The sequence below is a fragment of the Gallus gallus genome, unplaced genomic scaffold, assembly GCF_016699485.2.
Source record: "Gallus gallus isolate bGalGal1 unplaced genomic scaffold, bGalGal1.mat.broiler.GRCg7b scaffold_130, whole genome shotgun sequence".
Taxonomy (NCBI): domain Eukaryota; kingdom Metazoa; phylum Chordata; class Aves; order Galliformes; family Phasianidae; genus Gallus; species Gallus gallus.
Genome location: NW_024096082.1, coordinates 1 through 17,453, shown reverse-complemented (window position 1 = coordinate 17,453; position 17,453 = coordinate 1). Strand labels below are relative to the sequence as shown.

The 17,453-nt window shown below is 58.2% G+C and overlaps 1 long non-coding RNA gene across 1 annotated transcript; it reads right to left on the bottom strand.

The window, feature by feature from the left end:
* Positions 1–232: 232 nt before the first annotated feature.
* Positions 233–1,209, bottom strand: LOC121108965. Its single transcript, XR_005843643.1, has 4 exons — positions 1,111–1,209; positions 729–853; positions 373–535; positions 233–281 (listed from the first exon to the last, which is right to left on the bottom strand). It is a non-coding gene; the product is annotated as an uncharacterized LOC121108965 (long non-coding RNA).
* Positions 1,210–17,453: the final 16,244 nt, after the last annotated feature.

The following is a 17,453-nucleotide window of genomic DNA, read 5'->3' as shown; positions in this document are numbered from 1 at the left end:
GAGATCCAAGGTTATCCCGTCTCATCCACCCCACCCCCATTTCCAGCTTCTCCATGAAGCTGAGGCACGTGCTCCTGTGACAGCCAAGGGCCCAGGCCCTGCCCAGACACGCCCTGGGCAGGCCCAGCGCTTGCGCCTTCTCATCTGCCTGGTTTTAGCAGAAGGACACCAACCTGTCAGGGATTCGGATCCCTAGGATGGACATTTCAATACAGAACAGAGTGTTTGTCTTGGCAGGCAGGGCACCGGAAGCACGCAATGCCTTCATTCAAGGCCTGTTGCTGCACGAGAAGCACAAGCAGCGTGAGCGTGAGCAGTGCCTGGTGCTGCTGAGCACCAAGCGTGCCTGCAGGGTGAGGGGAGGGCTCCTACCTGGACGCAGGCCCGGTGGAACCAGGCATGTTTGCACACTGGGCACACCAGGGTGTGGTAGGATGCAACGTTCCCCACGGTCTGCCGGCACAAGACGCAGGTGGTGCCTCTTGCTGGAGCTGTCACTGCGGTCTGTCGAGGGCGATGCTCCCAGCAGAAGGACCTGGGGGAATGGTGGAAGGGATAGGCATGGTGAGAAGTGATGGGTGGAGGGCAGTGGACCAAGAGGGAGCCCCAGGCCCTGGCCCTGGCCCTGGCTCTGGCTCTGGCTCTGGCTCTGGCTCTGGCTCTGGCAGGCTGCTGGGAGGTAACCTTCTGGGTTCCTCCCTGTCTTGGCTGCTGCTGACAGCCCTTACCTTTGCCAACCAAAGAACTGGGTGACGCATTGTCCATCCTTGGCACAGGGCAGATGAAAGCTCCGCTCACAGCCGCTCTCTGCACATGTGATGGCAGCCCCCCTCTCACCGCAAACACAGCATTGCTGGAAAGAGCAGAACAGTCCCATCAGCAGCAGGCTCAGGGCCTCCATTTCCGGCCCCACACCTCTGGGCAGGGCGCAGGTGTGGGCACTGCTGGGTCACACTCTACAAAGCTGCCTGGTGGACAGGGCACATCTGCAATGGCAGGACTTTGTCCTGGAGGTGGTTTGGCAGGGCTGCGATTGCTTCCTCTGTGCCCAGGCTAAGCTGGTATGAGCCTCTCGGGGCACAAATCAGCCTGCTCCGCTCACGTCCTCACCTTCTGGTTTGCCTGCTTGACTTTGCATGTGAGGGCAGCTGAGTCAATGCCCACAGTTCCCTCCTGTGTGGAGCTTTCATCAAAAGAGATGTTGGCAAAAAAGCTGAAGGAGAGAAAAGAGCAGCATCTCATGAGGGACAGGAAGGAGGGAAGCATCTCGGCAGGAAGCGGTCAGGATCGCTTGAGGGAACTCACCAAGCAGAACTCGTGGACCCAAAACCAAATCTGGTCAAATGTGCGGCCAAAGATGTTTCGGTCAACATCTCCCCGGCCACACAGCACGCACGCTGCAGAGGAGAGAGCAAATGTGAGCAGCGGTGAGCAGCTGGCGGGGCCAGGTGTCCCTGGGGGCTGTCCCCAGGGTCCTGCTCTGTGCCTGCCATGCTGGCTGGAGGCGGTGGAGGGGAAGGGGCCACGGCAGGCCCAAGGCAGCCGCAGCCCAAGCTGGGCCCCCTTGCCAAGGAGCAGAGGGGCCCAGCCCCATGCCTGCCTGGGATGCTCCTGCCTGCCCCTTCCTCCCCTCTCGGCTCTCAGCCGCAGGCAGAGCCCCAGCACCCCTCTGCCCAGCATCGGACCTGTGCACAGGGACGCAGTGCTCTCACCTGGCTCCTGAGAGTCAGACAACTTCCGCTTCCTAGCATACATCATTTGCGTCGACGGTGAGCACTGCAAGAGACCCTGCTCTCTCCACGCCTCACCAGGCCGCACTGACGCTTGCGCTGAGCCCGCCAGCCTGTGCTCTACTCCAAGCTTCACGCGTCACAATGGCTGCACTCTGACACCCACTGTGACATCACGCTCACCGCCTCATGGTGGCTGTGGGGCGTGGGCCCTTGGCTCCCAAGCAAGACCTCCACACCTTCTCTGGGCAACCTTTGAAAGAATTTCCTCCCAACGTGCTATGTCGAATTGCCCTTCTTTTTGTCAGAACTCTGGCCACGATCATTTCAGACGATGCTAACTCACACTACATACCACTCGAGAAAGAACCAAGTTTCCATTAAAAAAACAAACAAACAAACAAACAAAAAAGCAAGCACGATAAAGGCTGATGTTTCTATTTCTCTTCAAACGCTTTATCCAGCACAGCTAATTCCCTCGATTGCTCAACACCTTTCTCCACGGTTGTCCACCTGCCTGGGTAACTTACCTGATCTCCCTTGGAAGGATACCTCTCCTTGGCGGCTGACAAGGATCACCTCCAGAAGGCGAAAAGGGCCAGCCTGGCGTCCCGCAGGACACCCAGGTCCTTCTGTGCAGAGCTCTTCTCCAGCAGGTCAGCCCGTTGCCGGGACTAGCCTGTGTGGTTATTCCCCCCGCAGGTGTACCGCCCTGCACTCGCACTTGTAAAACCCCACCAGGTTCCTCTCTGTCCAGCTCTCACTGTGGCTAACTGTCTCTAAATCACAGCTCTGCTTTCTGGGGGTGTCCGCCTCTTCTAGACACAGGCCGGGGGGCACACTTTGTTCCTTCATCCAGGTCCTTGGTGAGGACGTGAATGTCCTCCCAGACTTGCAGGGCAGGTTCTGAAGAACCAACCGCAATCCAAGCTGTGCAAGTTCACGTCTCTGGAAAATACAGCGGAGCACTGTTTCATTTTTCACTGAGTCACAGAACGGTTTGGGTTGGAAGGGACCTTTCAGATCACCTAGTTCCAAGCCCCCTGCTATAGACAGGGACACCTCCCCCCGGACCGGGCTGCTCAAAGCCCCATCCAGCCTGGCCTTGATGCTTCCAGGGACGGGCATCCACAACCTCCTTGGGCAGCCTGTTCCAGCGCGTCACCACCCTCCGAGTGAAAAGCTTCCTCCTCATATCTAACCTAAACCTCCCCTATCTTAGTTTAAAAAACCATTCCCCCTTGTCCTATCACTACCCCACCCATGTGAAACAGCCGTTCCCCCTCCGTCACTTCAAGTACTGGAAGGCCACAATGAGGTCTCACAGAGCCTTCCCTTCTCCAAGCTAAACAAGCCCAGTTCACTCAGTATTTCTTCGAAGGAGAGGTGCTCCAGCCCTCTGATCATCACCTCCCTCTCCCTGCTAGCAAACCCCTCGTTTAATGATGCCCAGGATACAGCTGGCCTCTGGGGCGGCAAGCACACTCTGCTGCCTCATGAGCAGCTTCTCGTACACCAGGACCCCCCACGTCCTTCTCCGCAGGCCTGCTCTCAAGGGGTTTCTTCCCCCAGTCAGTGTAAGTACCTGGGATTGCCCCCCCCCTCTAGCTACAAACACCTTGCACATGGCCTTGTTGAACCTCGTTATGTTCACATGGGCCCACTTCTGCGGCCTGTCCAGGTCCCTCTGGATGCCTTCCCCTTCCCTCCAGTGCATCCACTGCACCGCTCAGCTTGGTGTCGTCTGCAATCATGCTGAGAGGGCACTCGATGCCGTCATCTATGTCCTTGACAAAGGTGTTGAAGAGCACCGATGCCAAGGCGGAGCCCTGGGGGACACCACTCGTGACCGGCCTCCACCCACACGTAGAAACCGTTGATCACAACCCTTTGGCTGCGATCAGCCAACCCCTCTGTAATCCATCAAACGGTCCACCCTTCAAACGCACACCTCTCCAATTTAGAGAGAAGGATGTGGTGAGGGACCATGTCAAAGGCTTTGCAGAAGGCCAGGGAGATGACATCCGTCTCCCTTCCCCCCGTCCACCCACCCGTGCCACCACTCCATCACAGAGGGCCGCCAGATTGATTGGTCAGGCAAGATCTGCCCTTGGTGAAGCCATGCTGGCTGTCTCGGATCACCTCTTGGTCTCGTATGTGCCTGGACATGGTAAGCACGAGGGTCTGCTTTTTGCCAGGCCTGCATTCCTCAGGGTCACAGACTCCTGCACGGCATGATCACTACAGCCCAGGCTGCCTCCCAGCTTAACTTCTCTCATGCTCTCCACGGCATTGGCGAGCACCGGCTCTGGTAAGGCTTCACCTCGGCTCGGTCCATCTAAAACCTGGACCAGGAAGTCATCCTCAACAGGCGCCAGGAATCTCCTGGCAGGATTGTCTGCCACCTGCCGTGCCGCTATCCCAGCAGATATACTTCCGGGTGGTTGAAATCCCCCATCAGGACAAGAGCCTGCAAGCTTGACGCTTCTGGCAGCTGAAGCAAGAAGGCCTCGTCAACAGGCTCACCCTGATCGGGTGGCCTGTTGTAGACCCCGACCACTAGCTGTCCTTTACCGGACCGTTCCTTGGTTTGAACCCATTTCTGTCCCGTCCCGACCCCGCTCCGCCCCCCTCCCCCCCCCCGCAGCTTTCCTGTAGGCCCCCTTCAGGTACTGGAAGGCCACCGTCAGTCTCCTCGGGGCCTTCTCTTGTCCAGGCTGAAGAGCCCCAGCTCACTCAGCCTGTCCTTGCAGGGGAGGGGCTCCTGCAGTCTGCACTAAAAAGCATCCAGGTGTCTTTTGAATATCTCCAGAAAAGGAGAGTCCACAGCCTCTCTGGACAGCTTGTCCCAGTGTTGGGTCCCCTCACAGGAAAGAAGTTCTTTTCTTCACGTTCCTCTGGAAGAGTTAGTGCCGAACGCCCCTTGGTGCTGTTGCTGGGCAGCAGGGAATAAAGTCTGGCCTCATCCTCTTGACAGCCACCCTTTCAGTACTGATAAGCATTGAGAAGGTGCCCTCCAGGCTAAAACAGCAGTAGGTGTATCAGCCTTTCCTGCCGAGGAAGATGCTCCTCCAGGCCCCTCATCGTCTTTGTAGTCCACTGCTGGACTCTCCGCAGTTCCCTGTCTTCTTGAGCTGTGGAGCCCAGAACTGGACACAGGACTCCAGATGTGGCCGCACCGGGGCAGAGTAGAGGGAGAGGAGAACGTCTTTTGCCCGGCTGGCCACGCTCTTTGGAATGCACCTCGGGCTGCCATTGGTCTTCTTGGCCACAAGGGCACTCTGATGGCTCCCGACAACCCCACTGGCCACCAGGGAACCCACGTCCCTCTCCAGAGAGCTCCTCCCCAGCAGGTCAGCTCCTAACTCTACAGAAGCGTGCGCCTATTCCTCCCCAGGTGTAGGGCCCTGCACTCAGCCTTGCTGAACCTCGGCAAGTTCCTCTGCGCCCAATTCTCCAGGCTGTCCACGAGCTGCCGAGCAGCCTTTGCACAGCCACTGGAAGGTGCTGAGGAGGAGAAAACCCTATGATCCCAGCGCCCAGTTCTGCCCACCTCAGGATAGACAAACGGAGAAGGAGGAGCTGACACAGAAATGTGTGTGGGATGGTTGGGTTTATTGTATTGGATAGCTGGGACTAGAGCCAGCACATGGTGCTGGCAACACGGCTGTTGCAGGCTAATGGGGCAGAAGTGTGGATGTGGGCTCCCATGTTGATCCAGGAGTGACTTCATGCCCGGAGTAGCCCGTGCTGTTGGAACTGCTTCCGTGTTATCTATTTTTGGTCTGACTGTGGGGAGTGGGAGGCGGATGTTGGATCGATGGTGGACCCAGGAGTGACTTCATGCCTGGAGAGCTGCCACTGTTGGAACAGCTTTCATGCCACCTTTTGGGGGGCTGGCTGGGGGGGGGTGGATGCTTGCTGGCTTTGATGTTGGATGCGGGAGGTCTTCATGCCCTGGATAGCCCTCGCTGTTGGAACTGCATCCATCTCATCATTTTTCGGGCTGACTTGGCGGGGTGGGATGTTGGCTTGCATGTTCGACCCAGGAGGTCTTCATGCCTGGGATAGCCCCCACTGTTGGAACTGGCTCCCGCAGCCTCCTCAGTGCCGGCTGTGGACATGTGGCACTCGACGTGCCACTGAGGAACGGCTTTGCATGCGGGCCTCCCCTGGCTGCCTGGGCCATTCCCTGCTGTCTGGACGCAGGGAAGCCCTCAAGGTCCTCCGTGTCGCCGGTCTGCTGGTGCTGCGAGTTCTCTTCTGAGCAGCTGGAGATGGTGTTCGCCTGCTGCGCTGAGGTCTTCTGGTCCGGCTCTGGGAAGGTGGGGCCCGACCTTGCAGCGGGGAGCGGCTCCGTGTCCGGCTTGTTCCCCGCTGCCTGGGGACGCCTCCTGCGCGCAGCCGCTGTGCTGCTCTGGAGGATCCCAAAGTGCCCTGTGCGGTGGATGGGCGGGAGCTGCTTCCAGTGCCGGGGGTGGGGTGTATGGCTGCTCCCACAGCGTGCTTGGCACTGCTCAGGTGCGTCCTGATGGTCAGGAAAAAGCTGAGCAGGTTGTCCCTTGTTCTGTGCCCTGCACACTGGTCTGGCAGCTGAGCTCCAGCAGCTGGAAGTGTGGGATGGCCCTGACGCTGGCTGGATGGTGGGGCCGGAGCAGCTGTTCCTCGGGCTCCTGGGGGCTGTGGGATGGCTCCAGGCCCTGCTGGCTGGCAGCGCTGAGGGCAGCGAGCTGCGCAATGGTGCTGGAGGCTGTAAGGGGAGGCGGGAAGGTCAGCAGGAGGAACCTGTAGCCCCGGGTAGGGACAGGCTGCCATCCCTCCTAGGGCAGAGAGAGACTTTGAAAGCTGCCGCGAGCGCTTGCTGCCAGGTCTTGGCTGACCCAGCCCGGTGCCACGCGACTCATCGCCTCTTACCGGTACCCAGGCCAGCACATCTGTCGCAGTCCCACTTGTTCGTTCTGATGCTCGAGTAGGAGCATTCCTCGGTGGGTGCTCTGCGCTCCACAGGAGCTGCACGGGATCAGCTGCCAGGGCCTGGGGAAGCAAAGGGGTTGTGGCCGTGAGGACCAAGCGAGCCAAGGCAGGGAGCGCCCGGCACATCTCTGGTGCTCAGGTCCTTGACCTCCCAGACTGTGCTGGAGGCTGAGATCCCCCACGGAGCGCCAGAGAGCTGCTGCGGTAACTCACCCCTCTTCTTCTGCCTGATCCCTGCCTCCAGCGCAAAAGCAGATGACGGCGTCGCAGTGCCCGTGCCTCTGCAAAAACCACTGCGGATGCACGATTGTCCTCCGCCGCTCTGGTGTTCTACAAGAGAAGGGAGGGAAAGTGATGAGCCCACCGGTGTCCCCGGGATGAGATCCAAGGTTATCCCGTCTCATCCACCCACCCCCATTTCCAGCTTCTCCATGAAGCTGAGGCACGTGCTCCTGTGACAGCCAGAGGGCCAGGCCTGCCCAGACACTCCCTGGGCAGGCCCAGCGCTTGCGCCTCTCTCATCTGCCTGGTTTAGCAGAAGGACACCAACCTGTCAGGGATTCGGATCCCTAGGATGGACATTTCAATACAGAACAGAGTGTTGTCTTGGCAGGCAGGGCACCGGAAGCACGCAATGCCTTCATTCAAGGCCTGTTGCTGCACGAGAAGCACAAAGCAGCGTGAGCGTGAGCAGTGCCTGGTGGCTGCTGAGCACCAAGCGTGCCTGCAGGGTGAGGGGAGGGGCTCCTACCTGGACGCAGGCCCGGTGGAACCAGGCATGTTTGCACACTGGGCACACCAGGGTGTGGTAGGATGCAACGTTCCCCACGGTCTGCCGGCACAAGACGCAGGTGGTGCCTCTTGCTGGAGCTGTCACTGCGGTCTGTCGAGGGCGATGCTCCCAGCAGAAGGACCTGGGGGAAGGTGGAAGGGATAGGCATGGTGAGAAGTGATGGGTGGAGGGCAGTGGACCAAGAGGGAGCCCCAGGCCCTGGCCCTGGCCCATGGCTCTGGCTCTGGCTCTGGCTCTGGCTCTGGCTCTGGCTAGGCTGCTGGGAGGTAACCTTCTGGGTTCCTCCCTGTCTTGGCTGCTGCTGACAGCCCTTACCTTTGCCAACCAAAAGAACTGGGTGACGCATTGTCCATCCTTGGCACAGGGCAGATGAAAGCTCCGCTCACAGCCGCTCTCTGCACATGTGATGGCAGCCCCCCTCTCACCGCAAACACAGCATTGCTGGAAAGAGCAGAACAGTCCCATCAGCAGCAGGCTCAGGGCCTCCATTTCCGGCCCCACACCTCTGGGCAGGGCGCAGGTGTGGGCACTGCTGGGTCACACTCTACAAAGCTGCCTGGTGGACAGGGCACATCTGCAATGGCAGGACTTTGTCCTGGAGGTGGTTGGCAGGGCTGCGATTGCTTCCTCTGGTGCCCAGGCTAAGCTGGTATGAGCCTCTCGGGGCACAAATCAGCCTGCTCCGCTCACGTCCTCACCTTCTGGTTTGCCTGCTTGACTTTGCATGTGAGGGCAGCTGAGTCAATGCCCACAGTTCCCTCCTGTGGGGAGCTTTCATCAAAAGAGATGTTGGCAAAAAGCTGAAGGAGAGAAAAGAGCAGCATCTCATGAGGACAGGAAGGAGGGAAGCATCTCGGCAGGAAGCGGTCAGGATCGCTTGAGGAACTCACCAAGCAGAACTCGTGGACCCAAACCAAATCTGGTCAAATGTGCGGCCAAAGATGTTTCGGTCAACATCTCCCCGGCCACACAGCACGCACGCTGCAGAGGAGAGAGCAAATGTGAGCAGCGGTGAGCAGCTGGCGGGGCCAGGTGTCCCTGGGGGCTGTCCCCAGGGTCCTGCTCTGTGGCCTGCCATGCTGGCTGGAGGCGGGTGGAGGGGAAGGGGCCACGGCAGGCCCAAGGCAGCCAGCAGCCCAAGCTGGGCCCCCTTGCCAAGGAGCAGAGGGGCCCAGCCCCATGCCTGCCTGGGAGCTCCTGCCTGCCCCTTCCTCCCCTCTCGGCTCTCAGCCGCAGGCAGAGGCCCCAGCACCCCTCTGCCCAGCATCGGGACCTGTGCACAGGGACGCAGTGCTCTCACCTGGCTCCTGAGAGTCAGACAACTTCCGCTTCCTAGCATACATCATTTGCGTCGACGGTGAGCACTGCAAGAGACCCTGCTCTCTCCACGCCTCACCAGGCCGCACTGACGCTTGCGCTGAGCCCGCCAGCCTGTGCTCTACTTCCAAGCTTCACGCGTCACAATGGCTGCACTCTGACACCCACTGTGACATCACGCTCACCGCCTCATGGTGGCTGTGGGCGTGGGCCCTTGGCTCCCAAGCAAGACCTCCACACCTTCTCTGGCAACCTTTGAAAGAATTTCCTCCCAACGTGCTATGTCGATTGCCCTTCTTTTGTCAGAACTCTGGCCACGATCATTTCAGACGATGCTAACTCACACTACATACCACTTGAGAAAGAACCAAGTTTCCATTAAAAAAACAAACAAACAAACAAACAAAAAAGCAAGCACGATAAAGGCTGATGTTTCTATTTCTCTTCAAACGCTTTATCCAGCACAAGCTAATTCCCTCGATTGCTCAACACCTTTCTCCACGGTTGTCCACCTGCCTGGGTAACTTACCTGATCTCCCTTGGAAGGATACCTCTCCTTGGCGGCTGACAAGGATCACCTCCAGAAGGCGAAAAGGGCCAGCCTGGCGTCCCGCAGGACACCCAGGTCCTTCTGTGCAGAGCTCTTCTCCAGCAGGTCAGCCCGTTGCCGGGACTAGCCTGTGTGGTTATTCCCCCCGCAGGTGTACCGCCCTGCACTCGCACTTGTAAAACCCCACCAGGTTCCTCTCTGTCCAGCTCTCACTGTGGCTAACTGTCTCTAAATCACAGCTCTGCTTTCTGGGGTGTCCACCTCTTCCAGACACAGGCCGGGGGCACACTTTGTTCCTTCATCCAGGTCCTTGGTGAGGACGTGAATGTCCTCCCAGACTTGCAGGGCAGGTTCTGAAGAACCAACCGCATCCAAGCTGTGCAAGTTCACGTCTCTGGAAAATACAGTGGAGCACTGTTTCATTTTTCACTGAGTCACAGAACGGTTTGGGTTGGAAGGGACCTTTCAGATCACCTAGTTCCAAGCCCCCTGCTATAGACAGGGACAACCTCCCCCCGGACCGGGCTGCTCAAAGCCCCATCCAGCCTGGCCTTGAATGCTTCCAGGGACGGGGCATCCACAACCTCCTTGGGCAGCCTGTTCCAGCGCGTCACCACCCTCCGAGTGAAAAGCTTCCTCCTCATATCTAACCTAAACCTCCCCTATCTTAGTTTAAAACCATTCCCCCTTGTCCTATCACTACCCACCCATGTGAAACAGCCGTTCCCCCTCCGTCACTTCAAGTACTGGAAGGCCACAATGAGGTCTCACAGAGCCTTCCCTTCTCCAAGCTAAACAAGCCCAGTTCACTCAGTATTTCTTCGAAGGAGAGGTGCTCCAGCCCTCTGATCATCACCTCCCTCTCCCTGCTAGCAACCCCTCGTTTAATGATGCCCAGGATACAGCTGGCCTCTGGGGCGGCAAGCACACTCTGCTGCCTCATGAGCAGCTTCTCGTACACCAGGACCCCCACGTCCTTCTCCGCAGGCCTGCTCTCAAGGGGTTCTTCCCCCAGTCAGTGTAAGTACCTGGGATTGCCCCCCCCCTCTAGCTACAACACCTTGCACATGGCCTTGTTGAACCTCGCTATGTTCACATGGGCCCACTTCTGCGGCTGTCCAGGCCCCTCTGGATGCATTCCCTTCCCTCCAGTGCATCCACTGCACCGCTCAGCTTGGTGTCGTCTGCAATCATGCTGAGAGGGCACTCGATGCCGTCATCTATGTCCCTTGACAAAGTGTTGAAGAGCACCGATGCCAAGGCGGAGCCCTGGGGGACACCACATCGTGACCCGGCCTCACACCCACACGTAGAACCGTTGATCACAACCCTTTGGCTGCGATCAGCCAACCCCTCTGTAATCCATCAAACGGTCCACCCTTCAAACGCACACCCTCTCCAATTTAGAGAGAAAGGATGTGGTGAGGGACCATGTCAAAGGCTTTGCAGAAGGCCAGGGAGATGACATCCGTCTCCCTTCCCCCGTCCACCCACCCGTGCCACCACTGCCATCACAGAGGGGCCGCCAGATTGATTGGTCAGGCAAGATCTGCCCCTTGGTGAAGCCATGCTGGCTGTCTCGGATCACCTCTTGGTCTCGTATGTGCCTGGACATGGTAAGCACGAGGGTCTGCTTTTTGCCAGGCCTGCATTCCTCAGGGTCACAGACTCCAGCACGGCATGATCACTACAAGCCCAGGCTGCCTCCCAGCTTAACTTCTCTCATGCTCTCCACGGCATTGGCGAGCACACGGCTCTGGTAAGGCTTCACCTCGGCTCGGTCCATCTAAAACCTGGACCAGGAAGTCATCCTCAACAGGCGCCAGGAATCTCCTGGCAGGATTGTCTGCCACCTGCCGTGCCGCTATCCCAGCAGATATACTTCCGGGTGGTTGAAATCCCCCATCAGGACAAGAGCCTGCAAGCTTGACGCTTCTGGCAGCTGAAGCAAGAAGGCCTCGTCAACAGGCTCACCCTGATCGGGTGGCCTGTTGTAGACCCCCGACCACTAGCTGTCCTTTACCGGACCGTTCCTTGGTTTTGAACCCATTTCTGTCCCGTCCCGACCCCCGCTCCGCCCCCCTCCCCCCCCCCGCAGCTTTCCTGTAGGCCCCCTTCAGGTACTGGAAGGCCACCGTCAGTCTCCTCGGGGCCTTCTCTTGTCCAGGCTGAAGAGCCCCAGCTCACTCAGCCTGTCCTTGCAGGGGAGGGGCTCCTGCAGTCTGCACTAAAAAGCATCCAGGTGTCTTTTGAATATCTCCAGAAAAGGAGAGTCCACAGCCTCTCTGGACAGCTTGTCCCAGTGTTGGGTCACCCTCACAGGAAAGAAGTTCTTTTCTTCACGTTCCTCTGGAAGAGTTAGTGCCGAACGCCCCTTGGTGCTGTTGCTGGGCAGCAGGGAATAAAGTCTGGCCTCATCCTCTTGACAGCCACCCTTTCAGTACTGATAAGCATTGAGAAGGTGCCCTCCAGGCTAAACAGCAGTAGGTGTATCAGCCTTTCCTGCCGAGGAAGATGCTCCTCCAGGCCCCTCATCGTCTTTGTAGTCCACTGCTGGACTCTCCGGCAGTTCCCTGTCTTTCTTGAGCTGTGGAGCCCAGAACTGGACACAGGAACTCCAGATGTGGCCGCACCGGGCAGAGTAGAGGGAGAGGAGAACGTCTTTTGCCCGGCTGGCCACGCTCTTTGGAATGCACCTCGGGCTGCCATTGGTCTTCTTGGCCACAAGGGCACTCTGATAGGCTCCCGACAACCCCACTGGCCACCAGGGAACCCACGTCCCTCTCCAGAGAGCTCCTCCCCAGCAGGTCAGCTCCTAACTCTACAGAAGCGTGCGCCTATTCCTCCCCAGGTGTAGGGCCCTGCACTCAGCCTTGCTGAACCTCGGCAAGTTCCTCTGCGCCCAATTCTCCAGGCTGTCCACGAGCTGCCGAGCAGCCTTTGCACAGCCACTGGTAAGGTGCTGAGGAGGAGAAAACCCTATGATCCCAGCGCCCAGTTCTGCCCACCTCAGGATAGACAAACGGAGAAGGAGGAGCTGACACAGAAATGTGTGTGGGATGGTTGGGTTTATTGTATTGGATAGCTGGGACTAGAGCCAGCACATGGTGCTGGCACACACGGCTGTTGCAGGCTAATGGGGCAGAAGTGTGGATGTGGGCTCCACATGTTGGATCCAAGGAGTGACTTCATGCCCGGAGTAGCCCGTGCTGTTGGAACTGCTTCCGTGTTATCTATTTTTGGTCTGACTGTGGGGAGTGGGAGGCGGATGTTGGATCGATGGTGGACCCAGGAGTGACTTCATGCCTGGAGAGCTGCCACTGTTGGAACAGCTTTTTCATGCCACCTTTGGGGGGGCTGGCTGGGGGGGGGTGGATGCTTGCTGGCTTTGATGTTGGATGCGGGAGGTCTTCATGCCCTGGATAGCCCTCGCTGTTGGAACTGCATCCATCTCATCATTTTTCGGGCTGACTTGGCGGGGTGGGATGTTGGCTTGCATGTTCGACCCAGGAGGTCTTCATGCCTGGGATAGCCCCCACTGTTGGAACTGGCTCCCGCAGCCTCCTCAGTGCCGGCTGTGGACATGTGGCACTCGACGTGCCACTGAGAGAACGGCTTTGCATGCGGGCCTCCCCTGGCTGCCTGGGCCATTCCCTGCTGTCTGGACGCAGGGAAGCCCTCAAGGTCCTCCGTGTCGCCGGTCTGCTGGTGCTGCGAGTTCTCTTCTGAGCAGCTGGAGATGGTGTTCGCCTGCTGCGCTGAGGTCTTCTGGTCCGGCTCTGGGAAGGTGGGGCCCGACCTTGCAGCGGGGGAGCGGCTCCGTGTCCGGCTTGTTCCCCGCTGCCTGGGACGCCTCCTGCGCGCAGCCGCTGTGGCTGCTCTGGAGGATCCCAAGTGCCCTGTGCGGTGGATGGGCGGGGAGCTGCTTCCAGTGCCGGGGGTGGGTGTATGGCTGCTCCCACAGCGTGCTTGGCACTGCTCAGGTGCGTCCTGATGGTCAGGAAAAAGCTGAGCAGGTTGTCCCTTGTTCTGTGCCCTGCACACTGGTCTGGCAGCTGAGCTCCAGCAGCTGGGAAGTGTGGGATGGCCCCGACGCTGGCTGGATGGTGGGGCCGGAGCAGCTGTCCTCGGGCTCCTGGGGGCTGTGGGATGGCTCCAGGCCCTGCTGGCTGGCAGCGCTGAGGGCAGCGAGCTGCGCAATGGTGCTGGAGGCTGTAAGGGGAGGCGGGAAGGTCAGCAGGAGGAACCTGTAAGCCCCGGGGTAGGGACAGGCTGCCATCCCTCCTAGGGCAGAGGAGAGACTTTGAAAGCTGCCGCGAGCGCTTGCTGCAAGGTCTTGGCTGACCCCAGCCCGGTGCCACGCGACTCATCGCCTCTTACCGGTACCCAGGCCAGCACATCTGTCGCAGTCCCACTTGTTCGTTCTGATGCTCGAGTAGGAGCATTCTCGGTGGGTGCTCTGCGCTTCCACAGGAGCTGCACGGGATCAGCTGCCAGGGCCTGGGGAAGCAAAGGGGTTGTGGCCGTGAGGACCAAGCGAGCCAAGGCAGGGAGCGCCCGGCACATCTCTGGTGCTCAGTCCTTGACCTCCCAAGCCTGTGCTGAGGCTGAGATCCCCCACGGAGCGCCAGAGAGCTGCTGCGGTAACTCACCCCTCTTCTTCTGCCTGATCCCTGCCTCCAGCGCAAAAGCAGATGACGGCGTCGCAGTGCCCGTGCCTCTGCAAAACCACTGCGGATGCACGATTGTCCTCCCGCGCTGGTGTTCTACAAGAGAAGGGAGGGAAAGTGATGAGCCCCCGGTGTCCCCGGGATGAGATCCAAGGTTATCCCCTCTCATCCACCCCACCCCCATTTCCAGCTTCTCCATGAAGCTGAGGCACGTGCTCCTGTGACAGCCAAGGGCCAGGCCTGCCCAGACACTCCCTGGGCAGGCCCAGCGCTTGCGCCTTCTCATCTGCCTGGTTTAGCAGAAGGACACCACCTGTCAGGGATTCGGATCCCTAGGATGGACATTTCAATACAGAACAGAGTGTTGTCTTGGCAGGCAGGGCACCGGAAGCACGCAATGCCTTCATTCAAGGCCTGTTGCTGCACGAGAAGCACAAGCAGCGTGAGCGTGAGCATGCCTGGTGCTGCTGAGCACCAAGCGTGCCTGCAGGGTGAGGGGAGGGCTCCTACCTGGACGCAGGCCCGGTGGAAACCAGGCATGTTTGCACACTGGGCACACCAGGGTGTGGTAGGATGCAACGTTCCCCACGGTCTGCCGGCACAAGACGCAGGTGGTGCCTCTTGCTGGAGCTGTCACTGCGGTCTGTCGAGGGCGATGCTCCCAGCAGAAGGACCTGGGGGAAGGTGGAAGGGATAGGCATGGTGAGAAGTGATGGGTGGAGGGCAGTGGACCAAGAGGGAGCCCCAGGCCCTGGCCCTGGCTCTGGCTCTGGCTCTGGCTCTGGCTCTGGCTCTGGCAGGCTGCTGGGAGGTAACCTTCTGGGTTCCTCCCTGTCTTGGCTGCTGCTGACAGGCCCTTACCTTTGCCAACCAAAGAACTGGGTGACGCATTGTCCATCCTTGGCACAGGGCAGATGAAAGCTCCGCTCACAGCCGCTCTCTGCACATGTGATGGCAGCCCCCCTCTCACCGGCAAACACAGCATTGCTGGAAAGAGCAGAACAGTCCCATCAGCAGCAGGCTCAGGGCCTCCATTTCCGGCCCCACACCTCTGGGCAGGGCGCAGGTGTGGGCACTGCTGGGTCACACTCTACAAAGCTGCCTGGTGGACAGGGCACATCTGCAATGGCAGGACTTTGTCCTGGAGGTGGTTGGCAGGGCTGCGATTGCTTCCTCTGTGCCCAGGCTAAGCTGGTATGAGCCTCTCGGGGCACAAATCAGCCTGCTCCGCTCACGTCCTCACCTTCTGGTTTGCCTGCTTGACTTTGCATGTGAGGGCAGCTGAGTCAATGCCCACAGTTCCCTCCTGTGTGAGCTTTCATCAAAAGAGATGTTGGCAAAAAGCTGAAGGAGAGAAAAGAGCAGCATCTCATGAGGACAGGAAGGAGGGGAAGCATCTCGGCAGGAAGCGGTCAGGATCGCTTGAGGGAACTCACCAAGCAGAACTCGTGGACCCACAAACCAATCTGGTCAAATGTGCGGCCAAAGATGGTTCGGTCAACATCTCCCCGGGCCACACAGCACACGCACGCTGCAGAGGAGAGAGCAAATGGTGAGCAGCGGTGAGCAGCTGGCGGTGGCCAGGTGTCCCTGGGGGCTGTCCCCAGGGTTCCTGCTCTGTGCCTGCCATTGCTGGCTGGAGGGGTGGGAGGGGAAGGGGCCACGGCAGGCCCAAGGCAGCCGCAGCCCAAGCTGGGGCCCCCCTTGCCAAGGAGCAGAGGGGCCATGCCCCCATGCCTGCCTGGGAGCTCCTGCCTGCCCCTTCCTCCCCTCTCGGCTCTCAGCCGCAGGCAGAGCCCCAGCACCCCTCTGCCCAGCATCGGGACCTGTGCACAGGGACGCAGTGCTCTCACCTGGCTCCTGAGAGTCAGACAACTTCCGCTTCCTAGCATACATCATTTGCGTCGACGGTGAGCACTGCAAGAGACCCTGCTCTCTCCACGCCTCACCAGGCCGCACTGACGCTTGCGCTGAGCCCGCCAGCCTGTGCTCTACTCCAAGCTTCACGCGTCACAATGGCTGCACTCTGACACCCACTGTGACATCACGCTCACCGCCTCATGGTGGCTGTGGGCGTGGGCCCTTGGCTCCCAAGCAAGACCTCCACACCTTCTCTGGGCAACCTTTGAAAGAATTTCCTCCCAACGTGCTATGTCGATTGCCCTTCTTTTTGTCAGAACTCTGGCCACGATCATTTCAGACGATGCTAACTCACACTACATACCACTCGAGAAAGAAACCAAGTTTCCATTAAAAAAAACAAACAAAAAACAAACAAAAAAGCAAGCACGATAAAGGCTGATGTTTCTATTTCTCTTCAAACGCTTTATCCAGCACAGCTAATTCCCTCGATTGCTCAACACCTTTCTCCACGGTTGTCCACCTGCCTGGGTAACTTACCTGATCTCCCTTGGAAGGATACCTCTCCTTGGCGGCTGACAAGGATCACCTCCAGAAGGCGAAAAGGGCCAGCCTGGCGTCCCGCAGGACACCCAGGTCCTTCTGTGCAGAGCTCTTCTCCAGCAGGTCAGCCCGTTGCCGGGACTAGCCTGTGTGGTTATTCCCCCCGCAGGTGTACCGCCCTGCACTCGCACTTGTAAAACCCCACCAGGTTCCTCTCTGTCCAGCTCTCACTGTGGCTAACTGTCTCTAAATCACAGAGCACTGCTTTCTGGGGTGTCCGCCTCTTCTAGACACATGCCGGGGGCACACTTTGTTCCTTCATCCAGGTCCTTGTGTGAGATGTGAAAACATAAAGTTCTTTCCTGGGAAGAAGCATCCCAAAAGTAAACTCTTTTCTGATATTTTATCTCAGGATAAGTAGGTGCCAGTCAAAACATGCAGATTTTGGCATGTACAGCACTGGGAAAGCCTTCAGAGATACTGACTCCATGAAACGTCATTCAAACATAGTGGACCTCCAACTATATTGAGCTGTATACTAAGTCTAGATCATTCACAGTTCTTCTCGGCAGCAAGCTTATGATCGTAAGGGAAATGGGGCTTTCCTGTTTGTTTGATTTTAGTAGCAGTGGGTCAGGGTTTCTTCTCTGTAGAATGGGGAGATGATGTTTGCTAGTGAGATATTTTTTGTTGTCAAAAGTGCTACAGAAATACAACAACTGTATCATATTATCTTTTTCTTATATCACTTCAGAGTAAATTAAATTTAAGGCCAGAAGGACTGTTAGGCTGCGAAAGTTATGCCCCATTTTTCTGCTAGGGAAGAGTTGAAATTTGTTTTCTGATGTCTCATTTTGGATGGATGGTAGCACTGCTGCTTTATCCTGAAAATAGACAGAGTGTGCTGTTGATACTGGGAGTTTTACTTACTTCAGTTCAATTTTTTTCATTGTTTCTCTTGCTGAAGTTCTAGTACACACAAAGAAGAAAAATTTCCAAAGCTGCGTTCAGTAGAA